Source organism: Alligator mississippiensis, chromosome 16 (genome assembly GCF_030867095.1).
Source record: "Alligator mississippiensis isolate rAllMis1 chromosome 16, rAllMis1, whole genome shotgun sequence".
NCBI classification, from domain to species: Eukaryota; Metazoa; Chordata; order Crocodylia; family Alligatoridae; genus Alligator; species Alligator mississippiensis.
The window spans coordinates 14,206,802-14,226,704 of record NC_081839.1 but is presented as its reverse complement, the minus strand read 5'-3'; the positions used below and the strand labels follow the sequence as shown (position 1 = coordinate 14,226,704).

Here is a 19,903-nt window from a genome sequence, read left to right as displayed (position 1 = left end):
ATGTTAAAAAGCTGCCTACTAAGTTCCAGTTATTCCAAGTGTTCAACAGGTAATCCCCAGAGCTGGTGTGCCTCGCTACTGGTGACATTCCCCAAGAACCAATTATACAAGGCGTGCTGAATGCACAGCAGTTAGGACAAAACATCTTATAGACATTTGTTGCTGATCGACTTGTGCATAAAGCTGTCATCATACGTGCACCAATCTCAAAGTCAAAATCTCTTGCTTCCATATATACAGTACAGTTAGCAACAGAAAAACACAAAACAACAGACCTCAGTCATCAGAGCTGATCGTGAACTATTCAGACGCCTACTTGTATCTATGGATGTCGATAACCTCCTGAGGCAAGAACTCTCTACTGTACTGCTATCACTGGCTACAACAAACGGAAACTTGAGACCAGCAAACAAAGCTTAACTACTCTCCATTTTGGAAGAGAATATTTCGTAGACAAGTTTGAAAGCAGCCCTGACTCCAACATGTGTAGTGATTGATGGTGTGGCTGTGGCTCGGGCCATGGGAAAACCCAAGGATGCAGTGACTTTTGGAGAACATGTGGATGCTTTTGCGGTGAATATCATGTCCAATTTCAAGGAACCTTGCAGCAGGGTAGATGTTGTGTTTGACTGCTACAAAGACCCATTGATCAAGGATGTTACTAGAAAGCGTCGAATTGGGAAAGGAAGAAAATAAGAATTGGAAATAGCAGCAAGGACGTCATGTTGCCTGTGTAATGGAGAACAGTGAATGAATCCAAGGAAAACAAGGCATGCAAACACTTGTTAGGTTCCTCAAAAGGGAACGCCTACAGCAAACATTACGTGGCAGTCAGTGGTGGTAATGATGGTTATGCTACCTCAACTGCAAGAAACACAGCCCACCTCCACTCCACACAAGAGGTGGCAGGCAACCACGTGATCTTGCTTCTTTCTGAAGCAAAGTCAGAAGGATATAACACAGTCATTGTCACAATGTGGTAGCTCTATCCAAATAAAGCTTCTGCTGACCTGACCCAGAAGTTTGCTGCATGTGTTTTCCATAACAACAAGCAGTGACACAGATGTCCTATTGCTAGTGATTGCACTCTGCCCTCGTCTCAGCAGTGAGCTGTGGATGAGAGCAAGCCCATCAAGAACTCAATACATTGCTGTGCACAAGGTGGAGTGCTGTGATGAACTAAGGGGCAGGCTGCTGGTTTTTCATGCCATCGTGGGGTATGATACCACAAGCTAGCTTGCACGAATTTCTAAAAAGTTTGCTTGGAAGATCTGTGAAACTCCTCATCTCCTGTCTCAATTTGAAGTACCTCACACACCAGATGCCCAAGTACTGGCCATTAGACAGACTCAAGGCCCCCCATGCAGGATGCCAGCGCTTAATTTTTGCTCATTTTTTGAACTAAATAAGAATAATTTTTCTGTTGCAAACAGCTCAAAAAGATCAATCGCCACAGACAGGGCAGAGCTGTTTTTAATACTACAGATTCCCATTTAAAACTTCTAGTTTTTTCTTGTGAAGTGGGTTTGCTGCGGCCCCTGATTGAGAATCAATTTCTAGACCAGCGGTCCTGAACCGGGCTCCATGTACCCCCAGGGGGTACACAAAGCCTCATTGGGAGTACGTGAGATATATTTCATACACCATGTAACACAGGTCGAAGGGCCTAAAAAATGTCTTGACAATTTGAAATTGCTGAGGCTTTAGTGTCGTTAAAATGCACGCGCGCATGGAAGCCAGATATCCTATTCCTGCTCCATGCCTCAACCTTGCACCAGAAGCATTGCTCCAAACACCTGTCATTCAATCGTGTAGAGTCAAGTCTTTGAACGTAGTTGTGCATTCAAAGTTGTTGTGTTTGCATTTGAGTTTTTTACTTCATTTTTTGTATGCACGTGGCGGTTCCACACAAGTAACAGTATACATCTGCTTTTTCCTTTCATTTTGGTAAGTACCTATGTTCAATTTTAAATTGCTACCAACCTACGAAGTATATTTTAAGGGTTTTACTTTGCACTATTTTTCAAGGACTGAATTCTTGCTTCGTCCATAGATTTATCATGTCAAAGAAGTGTTATTACTAGGATTTGCGTGTGCAGTTTGGCGTTACGTTTATGCTTGATACAAATGATTTACAAAAACCACAATGCTTCCTTTGCTCAAAAGGTACTTTGCAACGGATATATGAAGCCATCTAAACTTAAAGAGCACCTTCAGACTGTTCACCCTGAAAATACTAAAGACCCAAAAGCTTTATTAAAAATCAAGCAATCACAACTTGAAACAAGCACACACTCCGATCGTGGATTTACTCCCCAGAAGCCAGCGCTGGAGGCAAGTTATCATGTGGCATTAAGGATGGCCACAGAAAAAAAAGCTGCATACCATCACAGAGACCCTGGTGAAGCCGTGCCATGGAAATGGCCGAGCTGATGTCTGGTAAAGATGCACAACTAAAAATAGCACAGATCCCCCATACAACACCATTCACGACCGAATCAAGGACATGTCAGAAGACATATGCAAACAAGTAGTGGAGCAAGTCAAGAAAAGTCTGATAAAATTGGCTTGCAGTTGGATGAATCAACTGATGTCTCAAATTGCACACAACTTCTCGTTTTTGCTTGATATGCGCGTGAGAATCATGTCAAAGAAGAATTTCTTTTGTGAAAGAAACAACGAAGGCAGCAGACATTATGGCTTTTTATGTGCATGGAATAAATAAAGCTTGTTTAAAATGAAGTCTTTGTATGAGTATCTTGCTGTTTTTATAATACACGAGTACACGTAGTTTGACATAAAAATTAATTTCTCATTGAAAGGGGGTACGTGAAGTCTCACTCTGAGACCAAGAGGTACGTCAACTGAAAAAGGTTCAGAACCGCCGTTCTGGACCCTTGTATCAGATCATGGCAAAACCTGCTGCCTTCTTTGGAGTAATCACTAAAACCTTTTTTTTTTACTTCGATACCCACATTATTGACTGCTGTCTAGGTCTTCGTGGCCCACTACCTACTGCAGTCTCATTTCTGGCATTCAAGCTTTGTTGCTTGGGTAACCCTGACCATATTCTCTCTCCCTACAGGCTTCGCACTGCTTCACCGTTACACCTGATACGAGCTTGCAGTCATTACCGCTAAGGCATTTATCATCTAGGTTCTCTGATCGTACTAGTCCCTGGCACTACCAAGAATGCCACTCTCCATTGCCCGTTCCCCCCCCACAAAGTCATTTTTCTCCTGGCTGCTCTTTATTCGTCAACAGCTAGGTGTGGGGAAAACAGGACGTTCTGGCCCGTCTTGTTTAGATAAAACTTCCAATTCACATTTTAAAAAGAAATGCTTAAAAATAGTAAATAAATAAATAAATAAAATTCAACCTCCTCAGAGCGTAAGGTACTATCTGTGATTTGCTCTGTGGTATGGCTTCAAGTTCCTCATTAATATCAATGCCTTGTGTTAGAGATCGTACATTGAAGCCATGGCTCCTTCCCTTAAAAGCAGCTTTCCCCCGAGCACCGCACAAGCAAAACAGTCCCTGTACGGCTGGGGTACACTGGCACGCGCAGTTTGGAGCGAGCGGTTAAGAGTCAAGGGGGTCTCTTTCAAGTCACGGAAGTGGAGAGCAAATCTTGACTATGACAAATTCAGTGTAATGGCAATGTTTATTTTCCCCACTTGCTGCTCCAGGGCTGGCACGGTCGAGCGCCTCGCTGGACCTTTCGGTTTCGACACGAGAGAAGCGGCAGACCCGGCTGTCGGCCGCGTCGCTTCGCAGCCTCCTCACGGACACGCGCGCCGCTGCGCTGTGCTTGTCTTTTCAAACCGTCGCTGGTTACCTTCCCGCCTCGGTGATGAACTCTAGTCTAGAGAGCGAGGCCAGCGGCCCTCCCCCTTCCTAGCTCACGGGCAGCCCCCTCAGAAACACTCGTTTCACTCGAATTTTTGACAAGGAAACATTTTTTCTCCTGCTGCTAAGAAAGCCCCAACAGCTCAGACCGGTCTGAACTCTCTGAGCTCCTACGCGACCGCCCAGCTCACGCCTCGCGCGTGCAGCGCTGACACGGCCACTGTCGTCCGGCACCCCGCCACCGGGCCGCAGCATCTACCGGGAGTAAAGAGTTTAATCCACGAATTAACTGTAGCTGTGACTAAGGAAAGCGCCCTCCGCACAGCCGCGCCGCCGCAGCAGGGCTGGGGGACCCTCGGGTGCTGGGGACACACTTCCTGCTCCGCGCCTGCAGGCCGGACCCCGCCCAGTCCCGGCGCCCGCGGAACCAGCGGAGCACGAGCCCGCAACCGAGTCCCCCGACCGCGTGCCGGAAAAGGGCGGCCTACGGTCATATTTAAAAGCTCTCAGCCCGGAGGGACGTCCGCCACACCCAATTAGCTGCTGCGGCGCCCAGCGCCTATCCACCAATAAACGTGGGTATGAAAGAGGCAGCGCCCGCCCTTGCCCCGGCCCCGGCCCCGCCCCGCCGCCCCGGGGGGGGGCGTGGCCTGGGCGAGGGAGCGCTCGCGACGTGCCGGGGAGGCGCAGTGCGGGCGTGGCTGTGTTGGAGCGCGGAGCTCCGGTCCGGGGGGCGTGGCCTGGGCGAGGGCGCGCCTGCGCCGTGTGCGGGACCCGCAGTGCGGGAGCGGCCGCGGAGGAGCGCGGGGTTCTGAGTTGTGGGGCGGGGCGGGGCGGGGCGGGGCGCAGCTCCGGGCTCGGGCAGGGGCTCGGGATGCGCCCGGGGAGGCAGCGGGGAGCCGCCCGCCCACACGGCGCTGCACGTGCCCCGAGCCGGCATGCGGGAGCCCCGGGGCCGCCTGCTCCTTCCCTCCCGACCCCAGCCCCAAAACATCCGGGGAGCCCCCTCCTCGGCGCCTCCGGGTGCTTAGTGTTACCTTTTGCACGTGGCTGTTCACTAATTATTGTAAGTTTACATAGTGCTAATTAACGTTCATGTTGCTTACTAGTCTAATTATTTCTCATTCTAACGGTGCATGATTATCATGACGTTAATAAGATGATTTTTAACATTATTATCATGACATTAATGAAATTATTTGTAAAATCTGTTGGGCTCGCAAAACGCGCTCTGCATATCCAGCTTCTTTTAAAACAGTTGAACGGGAGCTAGAAACCCGACTGGGCTGGGCATCAGCTAATCATTATTATTGCAGTACTGCTATATCGTAATTATTCTTTATATATTATTGTAATTATTGTGACTGGCTGTATAGTGTTCCTGTTTTTGAAAGCCGGTGTGTTTTCTGCACTCGATAGAGGTGAACAACTTTTCTTTTCACCTCCCCTTTTCTTCAGTTAACTCTGAGTCTGGGTCACCCGCTGCAATTCGCCCTCCGTGCATTTCTTGGTTGTGTCGGGGGTGAGTTTTTGGGGGAGGTAAAAATCCTTTTAAAAATAACTACATAAATAAATAGGTCTATGGCTGCTTTTTGGGGGGCTGGGGAGAAGCCCAAAGTTGCCTGCGGGCCCCGGCTCCTCCATCCCACCTACGAGGCTGAAGTTGATTGCTTCTTCCCAGTTCCTTTTTCAAAACTAATCTACACCCAATCGAAGCTTGTTGTTAATGAATTACACATCTTAAATAGAATTTCATGACATATTTGCTAATGCATATGTAAAATAATATTCTGTATCAAATATAAAGGTCAGATTAGGATGGGATTATGGGGCAAAATACTTCTTGGGCCACCCCAAACTGCCTGTTGGCGCCACAGGGGACTGTCCCAGAGCACCTTGACCACAGCGTTGCCCGGCCCAAAGTGCGGTTTGGCCGTGCTGGCTGCCAGCTGACACCCCCCCGCCCCTGTACTAAATATATGGGCGTGAGTTAGGAACTAGTTTTGGGGCTGCGATTTTAGCCAGAAATCCTTCTTGGGCCACCCCATGACAGACCTGTGCGCCATCGGGGACTCTGCTGGACATCTCTCACCAGTCTTGCCCAACCCAAAACACGGCTTGCCTGTGATAGACTGCGAACTGACAGCGTTCCAGCTTCTGTACTGAGTATATGGACCGAAATAAGGACCCTGATTTAGGGCTGGGATCATGGCTAGAAATCCTTCTTGGGCCAGCCCACGCCATGCCTCTGTGGCACATGGGACTCTCCTGGTTATCTGCGCAGAGTCCTGCCCATCCCAGGAAATGGTTTGGCTGTGCCCAGCTGCCAGCTGATAGTCCGCCCAGACACCACTAACTACAGGGGCCTGAATAAAGAAGTGGGATTTGGGCTGGGATTAGAGATGGAAATGCTTGTTGGGCCACCCCGCCTTATCACTCTGTGGTACCAGTGGACTCCCCTGACCACAGCTTGCCTGGCCCAACTTGTGGTTTGGCCCTGCCAGGATGCCAATGGACAGCTCCCCCAGCCACAGTACTAAGTATGTGGGTTTGAGTAAGGAAGTGGATCTTGGGCTGGGATTATGGTTGGAAATGTGTTCTGGACCACCTCACAGCACACCCCTGTTGCACCAGGGGACTCTCCTGCTCTTCCCTGACCAGAGTCATAGTATCATAGTACTTAGGGTGGGAAGGGCTGATCAGGTCTGACTCCTTCCCTCAGGCAGGAATGGGTGCAGGATCATATCACCCCAGCCTCCTCTTGAAGATGCCCAAGGTAGGAGAGCACCACCTCCCTTGGGGGCCCATTCCAGAGCCTGGCAGCCCTAAGTGTAAAGTAATGTTTCCTGGTGTCCAGCCTGAACCTTTTCTCTAACAATCTGAGGGTGTTATTCCTAGTAACCCTGGGTGGTGGCTGGGGGGAAACAGAGCCTCCCTCAATTCTCTCTGGTCCCCCATAGTGAGTTGGTAAATTGCTATCAGTTCCCCTCTCAGCCTTCTCCTGTGGAGGCTGAATAGGTTCAGGCCTTCTAGCCTCTCTTTGTAGGGCCTGCCCTGCTGCCCCATGACAAGTGGAGATGCTGGGGATTGAACCCAGGACCTCATACATGCAAAGCATGCGCTCTACCACTGAGCTACATCCCCTTTTGGAAGCTTAACCACTCCCTTGCTGTCCTGCCTGACTGAAGACATGGTTTGGCTGTGCCAGACGATGAACTGGCAGCCCCTGCAAATAGTGTCCTAAATTTATGGGTTTGAATAAGGAACTGGGTTTTGGGCTAGGTTGTCGGCAGGAAATCCTCTTTGGGCCACCCCACACCATGCCTCTGTGGCACTGGATACAATCCCACACCCCCCAACCAGAGTCTTGCCTGGCCCAGAGTGCAGTTTTTGTGTGCCAAGCTGCCAACTGACAGCCCCCCATGCCCACTGTACTAAGTACATGGACCCAAATAAAGACCTGGTTTTGGACTGGGGTTATGGCTGGAAATACTGTTTGGGCCGGTTCCCCCATCCCCACTGTACTAAGTATACAGGCTCAAGGAAGGAATTTCTTGTGTGCTGGGATTAGAGATGGAAATCCTTCTTGGGCCACCCCACACCATGTCTCTATGGCACCGGGGGACTCTCCCGGACACCACTGACCAGTCTGGCCCGGACCAGAGCGTGGTTTCTTCATGCCAGGCTGCCAACTAACAGCCCCCCATTCCCATGGTACTAAGTATACATGCTTGACTAAAGACCCGGCATTTGGGCTGAGATTGCAGACTGAATTGATGACCAATGTCTTGCCTGGTCCAGATGGTGTGGGGTGGCGCAAAATGGATTTCAGCCATAATCCCAGCTGTTACCAGATTTGCCTGTCACTTTGGGGTGTGCTCATTTATTAGGGGTACATTTCTAGGGTCTTTGCAATTCTATCAATGTGCTGCTTGTGTTACCTGTGTTTCTGTACGGACTGTATCTCTGCCTTCTGCAAGTCCTCACCCCCAGTGGAGCTATCTTGCAGGACTCCATTTCAGTGGGGCTGGGTTCCTCCAGCCACTAAATCAGTCAAGTGCGCACACACACACACACACACACACACACACACACACACACACACACACACACACACACTAACATGACATGCCTGACCTGGCCAGGTTTATCAGGCTGACACCTTCACATGCCAGGAATCAGTTCATTAAGGTAACACTACACTGCAGTCAGACACCAGCACACAGTGAACAGAATCCCTCTGAATGCGGCTGGGTGTCCAGCTGACACCCTCATGGGCCAGCTTTCAGTTCATTAGGGCACGCCTGAGCCAAACTGGGTCCATCAGCCTATACAAGCTGATCCTCTTACGTGTCTCAAACTCAGCACGTCCCAATCTTTTGCCCTAACTGTCCTAGTAGTGGTAGCCTCTTGATGAGCGGACCCCACAGTATTTCTGGGCTTCACAGGGATCTTTGGCTTAGGTAAAAGAAGCGTTGCTGCAGAGCAAGTGAGGAAGGGAAGTAGAGAAGGAAAAATGCATCCAGTTACCACCAGTTTCACTATAAAAGTTATTTATTGTGAAGCATATGAGTTTTATAATGGTACTAGTAGTAATAGACATGCAAGGGGAAACAAAGAAAACAATTACAATATTCCCCTGGTTTAATTGAGTATTTGGGGAAACTTAGCTGAAGCTTAACTAATCCAATTTAGGTTCAGAAAGCTATGCCTAGAGACAAAAAGAAAGAGAGAAAGAGGGAGAAAGAGAGAGCGAGAGCTGGGGTGTCACTGTTCCCAGGCACTCCGGTGATTTGATGACAAGCAAAGTTCCCAGCACGATCCTTGAAGGGAGAGGATCTGTTTCTGCCAGCTTCTTGGGAACAACAGCGGGTGGTGTCAGAGAGATTTTTCTCTCTTGAAGCACCCTGTTTGCTGCTTTACACCTTTCTTATCCCCTTAGTCCAGCCTCTTCAAAGCATTCTTTTAATTGTGTAAATGAAGAGGGTCCCAAGCCATAAGTGACAGGGAAAATCCTGTTATACAAACAGTTTCAGTTTAAATGAATGACCTTTCTCAGTGACCAGGGGTTATCTGGTTTGGAACATCTCAAGAAATGGATTAACAACCAGGAAAAACATCAAGTTTTAAGGAATAACCAGACACGTAGGAGCCATCTTGAAATTATGGGGTTTTATTTTCTTTTTTTCCAATTCCCTTTCTTTTACAACAAGGTGTCTATGAAACGGCATCTTGACATTTTCTCTTAACTTTTTAATCCTGAGCCATTTTGGTTGTGGCCAGCCTCAAGGCACTCATGCTTACAAAATCAAATGGAGATGCGCAGAACTGAGACATGTTTTCCTGTAGATTGTCTGAAGAGGCTTCATCTTTTGTTAAGTGCACTGACGGCGTCTGTCTTGGGGCAGTGGATTGTTCTTGGTGCTGTGTATTGAGCTGGTCCCTGAGGGAATCATGATTAATCGGTAACTGGTAGCAGCCAGGCCTGCGGTGATCCCAGGTCCCATGCCTCAAAACAGACACAGTTGCACAAGCACCCATGTCACGAGTTTTGCCTGTCAGCAGCCAGAGGTGCAGGCCCCCGAGCCCAGAAGCCCTGCATCGATCCCTCGACAGCTGGCAGGCTTCGTGGCCTCAGCAGGGGCCACCATCGCTGCAGATTTCAGCCCACTGCACCTTAACACACACGGTCATCTATGTCACGAGTTTTGCCTGTCAGCAGCTCCAGGTGCAGTTCCCCCCAAAACCCTGCACCAATCGTCTTGAAGCTTGGCAGGCTTCATGGCCTCGGCAAGGCTACCAGCCCTGCAGCTTTCACCCCGCTGTGGTGTAACACATACACGTGGCATGAGTTTTGCTTTCAAGAATGTGGGGTGCAGTTCCCCTGAGCCCCTGCACCGATCTTCTTGAAACGTGGCAGGCTTCATGCTCTCAACAGGGGCTGCCACCCCTGCAAGTTTCACCCAAATCAGACAAAAAACACAGCTGTAGATATTTCATTCATTCCCCATTATACCCTATGGCCGGGTCTCCGAGGCGGCTCCAAAGCTTCCTACTCACACAGGCCGACTCGTGACTGTAATGGACTGCAGAACCCAGATCTACTCTAAGCAGAATTACCTCTATCGTCACATCCACAGCTGCCCCATTCAGGCCATGGAAAACTGTCTGTGCACCAGGCATGGCAGGACTGGCGCTGGGACAGTTGGCTGTGCTGACCTCAGAGAATGGGAGAGCTTTGCATCTCCCTGGGTGATTATAGGATCGTATTTCTGAAGACACATGTACTTTTGGGGCATCCAGAAGCAAAGACACACATTTTAATGGGATGGAAGGTGGGTCAAACCTGTTTCAAAGGAAGTGTAGAGAGAGTGTCTGATCTTATGGGGAAGGGATGTTGACTGTCAGCACGAAGACTTCTTAAATGAGCTCTGTACGATGGGAAACAGCAACGGAGAAGAGGTGGTGGGAGGTAGCCAGCAAAATCAGTGGCATTTAGGAGGCAGCAGTGCAGTACTTGGAGGTACCAAGTAGTTATTTCATCTCAGTGAGCAATTTTAATTCATTTTTAGCAAAATCTTAAAAACTTGAAGACCTGGACTTCTTCAGCTGTGACATCACAAACCTGAAGGATTACAGGGAAAGGATTTTTGAGCTGCTTCAGGAGATCACCTACCTAGATTGATTTGATCAGGAAGGTAATGAGGCCCCCAACTCAGAAGATGAAGATGATGAGGGTGACTTCTCTAAACATGCAGTCATTAGTTATGCCATTCAGTCAGTATCTAAATAGAAAATTAAGACTAAAGTGACTGTGGAACTGCTGGAGCACAAATCAGCTACGTGTGTCAGGTGAAGGCCAGTATCACATACTGCTCCTATTGGGTAGTGCGGGGGGGGGTGGGCAATGCACTTGCGAAGAGAGTAGTCATGGATGCTGTGCACAGCTAAAGGAGAGCTGCACTTAGGAAAACGTGAGTACACATCTTTACACTGAGCTATAACTATATAAAAGCAGTTATTTTATTGCTGGTACCAAAAGCTTTTTTTTTTTTTTCATACCCATCATCTCATATTCGATGCTGTGGCACATTCAGTTCTGTGTTTTCTCTTCCTATAGAAAGAGGAAAAAGAGGGATGTTACTTCTAGTCCTGTCTTTTTTTAAAGATTTCTGGAGAAGATTTTGTAGCTGAATTGAGTCAGATTTCAGAAGCTCATTTAAGATGAATTTACAAACAAGCCTCTGAGGTTTAAGCAAAGCTGTAAGGAATTAATTTACCTGCCTTTCAGAAGGGGATGAGGAGGATGAAGCAGATGAAGATGAAGCTGGTCCACCAGGAGAGTACAAACAAGGTGAAGATGATGGAGGTTCAGATTTGGGGGAGAGTGAAGAGGAGGAAGAAGCTGGCCTTTCATACCTGATGATGGACAAGATCCAGGTAGGACTTACCCTATTCTACTGTAAGGCTCAGGATTTTCTTGACACTGTCTAGCTATAAACGTGTAATAATTTAAACTTGTATAAGCAGAATCATGTAAATCCACTATCACATATGTGCAATAGAGTACTTTAGAGAGACACCTTTTACTATCAAAGAAGTGCGTTACAGTAGGGGAACCGCCGCTCTTTGGTATTCTCCGTTATCTTGCTCAACATGAAGTGCTGCAAGATTTATTACTTCACTGCCTTGTAGAATTAGTGTCATTCTGCACCAGATCACCACGTCAGATTTGGAGGATAACATGGCCGAAACAAATCCACCTGCCCTACCAGGATGCTCACAAGTGTCTGGGGCGCTTCAGCCTTGAGAGCCATGCCCTCACCGTCCAGATCTGCAGGTTGTCAGGTGTGGGGCTGGGGCTTCCAGGCAGGGGGGAGAGGGTGAGTATGGAGGAGCTAGGGCCTGAGGGTGCAGGGGGCTGATCAGGATGTGAGGGCTGAGGCAAAGGGGAGACAGGCTGGGAATCCAGGAGTGAGGGCTGGCCACAGGAAGAAGTCAGGGAGAGGCTGGAGCTGTGGCCTTGGGAGTGCCGTGGGTTCGGCCATGCAGGGGAGAGCTGGGGCAGGGAGCGGAGACTTGCCCTGGGTGGGAGCGCATTGCCCTTGCCCTGGGTAGGAGCACAGGACCTTGAGCTGCTGTTAGTGGAGGGAGGTGGGTGGGAAGTTGGATCCTGGCATTTTGGGGAAGGAGAAGGGGTTGGATGCTCCTTTCACCCCACTTATCTCAGGGCCCTTTTCTTTCCTAGCCAGGGGGGCAGAAATCCCATGTGATGTTTGCTGAGCTGACCTGCAGGGAGCCTGATGGACACAGGGGATGGGAACGGGGCTGTGTCAGGTTCGCTGCTCTGGGAAGGAAGCGAGTTAGAGCAGAGCAGGCGTGAGGACCAGGACTTGCAGGTTGTGCCCTGCTCTGGCTCTTCGAAAGGAGTGCTGTCCAGCATGCCATAGTGAGGGTCATGGTTTGGGAGGACTCCTGGGTCCTGTTTCTAGCTGAGGGAAGGAGGGCAGAGGGTGGGAGGAAGGTTTTGTGGCTCAAGACTCCTGGCTTCTTTTTGGGATCTGTCACTTCCCCAGAATGAACCCACAAATCATCTGTGCTTTGAGTCAATTGATACCTTGGGTGATGCTGTCAGCACGTACATGGAGGTGAGTGGAAGCAGCATGGTGGGAGGTGTCCACTGCCCTGGTCAGAGGAGGACGGGGTTGGGGGAATACTGGGCCCATGGATTGGATTCAAGGGTGGATGGCGATACTGGGCTTGGGTGGCCTCATGGGTCCCATCTGTCAGGCAGAGGAAGGTAGTAATAGGTGCATGGGTCAGATCCAGGCTGGCATGGATGGGGTTCCCGTCAAGGGGCTGCATTGAAGCAGAAGAGTTACTTGGCTGGGGGTGAGCCCGTGGGTCCCACGGGAGGGTTTGTATACTACAAGCAGTGCCCTCCTGCCAGGGTCCCCGTTGGGTCCCAGTCGTGCCCTTCACTGCCCAGCCCTGTCCTGGCAGTGGCTGATGGGGAAAATGTGGGGTCTTTCCATTCTCCTTCAGCATGGAAATGGCCTCTGCTTTGCCTCCCACCCCGCTCATGCTTTGCCTCCTGTCTCCTCTTCACAGCGGTGATCAACGTGAGCCATGATGCGATACGCATACCAGCTGCCAGCTCTGGGTGGTGGAGGAGCAGTCCATCAGGCAGGTCAACGGCGACTTCGACTGCAAGTGGGAGGTGCTGGAGGCCTCAGGCCAGGTCAGCATTAACTGGCCCCGGGAGTGACCTTGCTGTGGGGAGGCTCCTCGAGGACCTGCCCATCCCCTCTCAGAGACCTGCCTGCACAGCTTCACGTGCACCCACACCCAAAGGACTCTGTAGAGGGGGCAGGGTCACAGGCATGGTTGTGGGTTGAACTTTGAAGATGTGGGGTGGGAGCCTAATGTAAGACATGTTTATTTTTAGAGCTGTTCTTCTACACCTGCTGCTTTCCCAGGAGAGAGAGACTTAATTGATATGAATGGGAGGAGGGTTGTACTGGAATGGTCTATTTTAGGCAGGAGTGAGGGCTGTCCTTGTCCCATTGCTGGGTTCCCTGCCCCCCAGCAGTCTGGAGAATGGCTTGAGCCTTGTTTTGCTTCCACCCAAGAGGATTATATTAAAATATAATAAAGGAAAAGTGGCTTGTGATGGGTTTTATTCTGAAGGGGTAGAGTGGGGCTTCACAGTACTGGCAGGAGGGACACCCCTGAGATTGCAGTGGACAGACAGACTGGGCTGAGGCATGGGGATGGAAAGAGCTTCCCTGTAAAACACATGGCTTGTCCCATCATAGACAATGATGGCTGAAAGGGACCTCAAGAGGTCACCTGGTCTAGTCCAACCCCCTGCTTAGAACAGGCCCACCCACAACTATATCACCCCAGCCAAAGCTTTCTCTACCGAGGCCTTAACCTCCAAGGATGTAGATCCCACAGCCTCTCTGGTTAACCTACTCTAGTGTTTTACTACTCTCCATGTGAGAGTTTTTCCTAATATGTAAGCTAAAGTTCCCTTGCTGCAACTTTCGCCCATTGCTCCTTGTTCGGCCATCAACCACCACTGAGAACAGTGCAGGTCCGTGCTCTTTGCACCCCCCTGCAGGGAGTTGAAGGCTGCTATTAAATCCCCCTTTAGACTTCTCTTCTGCAGACTAAATAAGCCCAGCTCCCTCAGCCTCTCTCCTCGTAAGCACAGATCCAGGTTTTCTGTTCACCATGGACAAATGTGGTGAAACCCATCTTTTTCTCATTTTAAGGCGAAAAACCCAGATTGCCTCTTTAAGAAGAAAACATCCGGAAATGGCAGGTTCCCCATGCAGGCTGGCAGAGTTCCAGCCTGCAAGGGGCTAGAGGGAGCAGGAGGAGGGCTATCAGGCAGGGGAGGCCACATGCGTGCACACATGTGCGTGTGGCAGCCGGGCAGCCTGGAGAGCACCTCTTGCAGCTCTCCGCTAAGCCTTGCACTGCGGCCATCTGGGACAAGGATGGTGCCTGGGATCCACAGGTGCAAGGTGATAAATGGCGTCTAATGGCCAGGGAGGGATTAGCATCCCCCGGGCCCTGCAGAGCACACCCCTGCAGGGGGAAGGCATTTCTGGTCCAGGGTAGGCCTGGTGCACACGTATTCATTAGAGCTGTCACGGCAGGGGGCTGATGGTCTCTGACTTCCCCCGGCAGGTCCCCAGGCAGCCCTTGTCCTGGTAACATCTGAATTCTTCTGTGCTTGCACTTTCTGACCCCTTGAATACTCTCGCTCCTCCTGCCAAGCTCAGCGGGGAGCCGCTGGCACCTGTGGGCAGGGAGCAGGGGCAGATTTGCGTGAAGGGGCTGATCTCAGCTCTGGGGGGCTCAGAGAGACTCCGCAGGTCCGAGCCAGAGACCTGTTTGCCTGGGGAAGGCGCGCTGGTCTGGATTCCCACCGTGGCCTGGGCACCGCTACTCCTCGTGCTGCTCACACCCTGCTCGGGTACCCCGAAGGGGAGGGTCAGCCACGTCCTGGGCTTTATGAATCCCAGGTTCTCTTCCCACAGGTGTTTTTTCCAGTTTCTTGCCCTTTGGTCCTGCCCTGTCTGCCACAAAACCAGAGGCTCAGTGAGGATAAGGGATTAATTCCTGTCCTCCCAGGTTCCCTCTCGCATCCGCACTGACTCAAGCGCCCGCAAAGTCCGTGGCTCTGGGCAGCACTGCCAGTCTCTCTCGGACACTGAGCGGTGAGCACAGGCACTACTGTGTGCACTGGGACCAACAAAACCAGGGCCAGGCCCCACAATTTCTCTGGCACAGCGAGGGGATCAAAGGGAATGGAGTCCCAGACCGATTCACCATTTCCAACTCCAGCGCCATACGCTCTTTAACCACCACCTATGTCCCTGGGGAAGATGAGGCCATTTCCAGGTGTGGTGCAGGTTACAAGATTGGAGGTAGTTGTGGGTATGTCAGCGTGACACAGTCAGATGAGGACCTGAGACAAAAACCTCCCTTGGGCTCAACGGGGCTCTGTGTGGCTTGGATCTGTGCTCCATGAAGGGTTTGCATGTCAGCAAGCTCTGCTAGCCCCTCGAGTAGCTACTCGCAGTCTAACAGGCCCTTCCTTGTCCTGCTCTGTCATCGTACTCTTAGACAGGCAAAGCAGCTTTTCACTGTTTCCCCGCCTAGCAGCTCTCTCCCCTTGACTGTCAACATATATTCCTCCTCTTCTCTTTGTGTAGAAAGGACTAAAGGTTCAGAGACACCTTTCCACACCCACTATTAGCAAACGAAGGATGGGAATGCGTGATACACAAACCCAGCACAGATTCAGGAAACATCTCCAAAATGTGTGGTTGCAGCCTTCTCCCCTCTGATTCCTTGACAGATGTGTGGTGCCCCCTTCAGAGGGAATCCCTTTCTTTAAGCAAAGAGCTAAACCCACACACCCATTGATGAGTGAGGGCAATCCCAGCTCCGAATTAAGGACTATGCAAAGTGTCATCCCTAATCACACATAATCCCATTTGTATCCAGCCTTTGTCCCACATCCCTGCTCAGAGGTTCATAAAAGGGAAAGGAATTCTCGTTTGGGAAGAAACGAGTGACCTCTCCTCTTTTACTGTCCTCCTCGTGCTGCCTGCTGGGTCCCATCTTGTCCTGCTCTGTCATTGCATCCTTTGCCCAAGGGCAAAACAACTTGTCAGTGCTTCCCCTTAGCAGTTCTCTGCTGTACGTGGTGGAGACTCATTCATCCCCTCCTCTGTTGCTTGCCGAGCTCTGTATGCTTGGGAGCCCCTCTGCTCACCCAGCGTTCAGAAGCTCAGGGTGGCATCTCGGGTAAAGGACCAATCTCCATCAGGTGTCATTTCAACTCAAAACTGATTTCTCTTGAGACCCCTTGGGTGCATGTGCCCTTCTTTGCAGGGTGACAGCTTTCTGTAGACAAAGCATTGGACCCCATGGACGTCCTGATGAGGATGGGAAATCAGAAGAATGACTACATAGCGATGTGGAGTGTCATCTTGGGTCACGTGTGCTTCCATCCTGACACTCGGATAGTTCTAAACTGACATTCAGATAGTTTCTAAACTAAACAAAAGTTGAAATACCCACCGGTGCCCTGGGAAATACACCTTTGTGAGATGTTTGTCATGGGGGACAGTGGGCTTTGGCCAAATCTGGGGACTTGTTTGGGGGTCTCTACAAAGGCACGAGAGAGAGGCAGATAGCAGAGGCAGACACACACTGTGAGTAAATGTGATTCCACCTGACTAGCTGGTGTTTCACATAACCTACATCACCGTGCTACATTCACAACTACGTGGGCTCATTTTGTGATGTTTCTAGTAAGTGGGGGAGGTCGAGGCAGCAGCAGCCAGGGAGCAGGGAGCAGATTTGCATGAAGGAACAGATCTTGGTCCGGGAGTCAGAGAGAGACTGGGAGGGTCCCAGCGAGAAACTTCCTTGGCTCAGGAAGCCGACCTAGTCTGGATTCCCACCATAACCCCTCTCCTTCTTGTGCTGCTCACGTGCTGCTTGGGTAACTCATCAAAGGCCGCGTGCTGCAGATTACTTTTGCAGACCTTCCTGGGATGAACAGAGAAATGGGGAGCCCGCTGTACGAGAGGAGAGTAAAGGAACTGCCTTGTCCTACCTTGTGAGAAGCAGACCAAGAGCGGAGATGACTGCTTTCTGCGATTACATCCGAGAGAGCCAAGAGCCATGCAAAAGAAAAGGAGAGTGCCAGCTCCAGAAAAAGTGAGTAAATAGGAGTCCCACATAGAAACAGGCTGAAGCTGAGAAGAAGGGTTGTAACCATCGGAGCAGGAGGCTCTGGAGCAGGTTCCCCGTGGGAGGGAACAACTCATTTTAAGAAGCAGATTGACAGATTTGAGCATGGGATGATATGTGGGATTGCCTGTGCTGGGAAGGGTGTGGGCATGAGCCAGGAGGTCCCGTCCAGGCCCGTGTTACCCTGTCTGCTCCAGTCCATCTTCAGAGAAAGATGACCCACCCATTGCACACGGAAGAAGCCCCGAGATGTCGTTGGTGTCACACAAATCCCTTCCCTGCCCAGAGTGCGGCTGCCTGCTCTGTGCCTGCACGTTACACAGGAGGAAACTGGTCCGGGGGGCAGTGCTGTAGGCGCTAGGGTGCGGGCGATGTGCTGTTCAGCCGGGAAGGGGTGCGGGAGACAGGGGTGGGCATCGCAGGGAGCACAGAGAAGGCAGGATGCTGCCAGGTCTGTTCTGGGGGGCTGCTCCAGCGTTTTGGCTGAGGCCATTCAATCTCTTCCAAAAAGATTCCTGGAGGCAGGAGCATGAGTATTTTGATGGGAAAGGGTCCTGCTGGCTCCCCCGAAGACAGCAATAGACTTAAAGCTCCCTCTCCATGTGCCTTGAATGTGGAGCTCCTTATAGGGCACCCACCAGGGTTGTTGTAGTGTTGATGGGAATACAGCAAGGCCTACACATAAAAACTTTGTGATCAAATTAAAACAACAGTGCATCTTGCACAAAAATGCAAGTGGCAGCTGGGACCATGCTAAATACCGCAACCCCAATTGGTCTTATTCTCTGTGCTAGATTATGTCAAATCGAGGAAATGGTCAACAGAGAACTGCCACACTCATCACATGTACGTGTGTCTCAGAAGCCAGTAAAGGCAAGAAAGCTACATAGACGGACAAAAAACTAGAGCTCTTCCTTCCAAAATGATATCTTTCATTACATCAACTGGAGAATCACAAGAAAATTGTCCTTTTCTGCAAGCTTTCGGGATCAAAGTCCCTTTGTCAAGCTGTGGGAAAAGTATAGGTGGTACAAGATGGTAAGGAGTCCCTCTAGGTAGAAAATCAACTTCATTTTTGCACAGAGGGAGCTGGAGATGGAAGACTGTCCCTCCGGGTCCGTGAGAGTGTCTTTGTGAGCTGGGCCAAGTAGCTCTTTGCTGTGTTGATCAGGTAGGACTCCTTCCCTGGAGGTGTCAGATGGCAAGCGGGGAAGTAACAAAAACTTCCTTCTTATTCTGCAATGAAGTTTAAAACCCCCCCAAAAAAGCTACATACACATTTCAATTGACATAGCAGCTACAGGGAACAAAAGGCTAAATACGCATCTCAACAGAAACTTGTAAAAGATACAGAAAAAATGTCCTGTATGTGACAAACACTTCTCCCATCAAACATCCTAAGGGGTAGGGTGTTCAAAATGTCTGAACCATTCAGTGCAGGTCTGGAGTTTGAAAAACAAACCATCGCCTGTACACGCTACTGCAAATGTGCCCAGCTGATATACAGATACCCCAAGACAGGTTTGGTGACACCTCTAAGTATCCTGTCCAACTGCTCAGGCCCATCCAAACGCTCAGACCTACAATTATAGGGTCTGCAGAGATGCACAAGTTTTACCCCTAGACAATGCAAGAACAGGAGCCAGGCACTTACTAGTTGTGATATGATGATCAACACCCTTTTCTCCCTGTTTGTCTGGACTCTAAGTGGCCAACTATCAAGAAAAAATGCTTTGAAGTTATACAATGAAACAATATAAGAACTAACAGAATTTGCCATCAAAGTGTGCACTCCAGGAGAAGCAGAGAGAGATCACTGCTACATCGCAACCAGCTTAACCAGCAACGGATCCTGCATGGGGAAAGCTGCAAAACTGGACCAACTTCCTTCGCCGGCATTGGTAAGAGAACCCTATTGCTGCTAAATATGTACTAGGACTTTGTGCAGTAGCTCCTTTTATTTTGGGAAGGAGTCTTTTTCTGTCATTTGGTTTGATAAGTTTGCTTGTGGTATTGTTATTAAAGCCTTTCTGCTATTGAACAACCGGGTGTTGTGTCAGTTCTTGGGGCACTAGTTCTAAAAACCTGCTTTCTAAATGCAACAGTAGTAATTCTCTCTGTACCCGTGGTGCGCAGGTACCCATCTGGTTCCCAGAGATCAAGCCATCTGGGACACGTATGGTGCCTGGGATCCCACAGGGCGCGTCTCTCTATGTGCAAGGGGATCGATGGCTTCTGAAATGGAGCCTGCTGCCGCGTTCGAATGAGAGCAGCCCAGCAGCCTTGGCATCGCATGTATGTAGTGTCCTCACATTTCAAAATGGTTGTGGGACCCCTTTCACTAAAATTTCTTCAACAAGGTTTACTTAAAGAGCCCCTGTTGCCATTTCAAAGGCCAGGATGCTGAATATATGAGACATTGCTGGTGTTTTATTTAGAGTGGCTCTTGAGAGCCGCTCTAATTCAAATCCTTCCTCCCCCACCACTCCATTATCCCAGGGCACATATAAAGATGCCCAGGTGTCATCACATATGCACTCAGGTCTGAGAGAATTGGTAGACTCCAGGGCCATGAAGTCTGAAATGGAAAACCAAAGCCAGTTCATCCCAAAGATCAGAACAAATAACACCCCTGTTGGCCCAATTTGAATGAGCCGTCTCAAGTCCTCTTCCTTCAAAGATGGCATTTCCTAAATTCCTTCTTGCACCAGCATGTCTCCCTTGCTCTCACCACTGCGAAGGGCTGGGGCACATCCCCTTTCTGGGATCA

General features: G+C 50.0%; 1 long non-coding RNA gene and 1 other non-coding gene across 5 annotated transcripts; one reads left to right on the top strand and one right to left on the bottom strand.

Annotated features, from left to right (window-relative positions):
- The first annotated feature begins 4,571 nt into the window (after window positions 1-4,571).
- LOC132246455 (uncharacterized) lies at window positions 4,572-19,171 on the top strand. Of its 4 annotated transcripts, none has more exons than XR_009457746.1 (5): window positions 4,572-4,915; window positions 11,141-12,497; window positions 12,961-13,090; window positions 16,911-17,100; window positions 17,928-19,171. It is a non-coding gene; the product is annotated as an uncharacterized LOC132246455 (long non-coding RNA). The 4 variants fall into 4 exon arrangements; XR_009457748.1 differs by having other exon boundaries at window positions 16,897-17,100; XR_009457747.1 differs by lacking the exons at window positions 16,911-17,100; window positions 17,928-19,171 and adding an exon at window positions 13,298-13,511 and having other exon boundaries at window positions 4,574-4,915.
- On the bottom strand, window positions 6,922-6,993 carry TRNAA-UGC (transfer RNA alanine (anticodon UGC)). Its single transcript has one exon. It is a non-coding gene; the product is annotated as a tRNA-Ala (tRNA).
- Window positions 19,172-19,903: the final 732 nt, after the last annotated feature.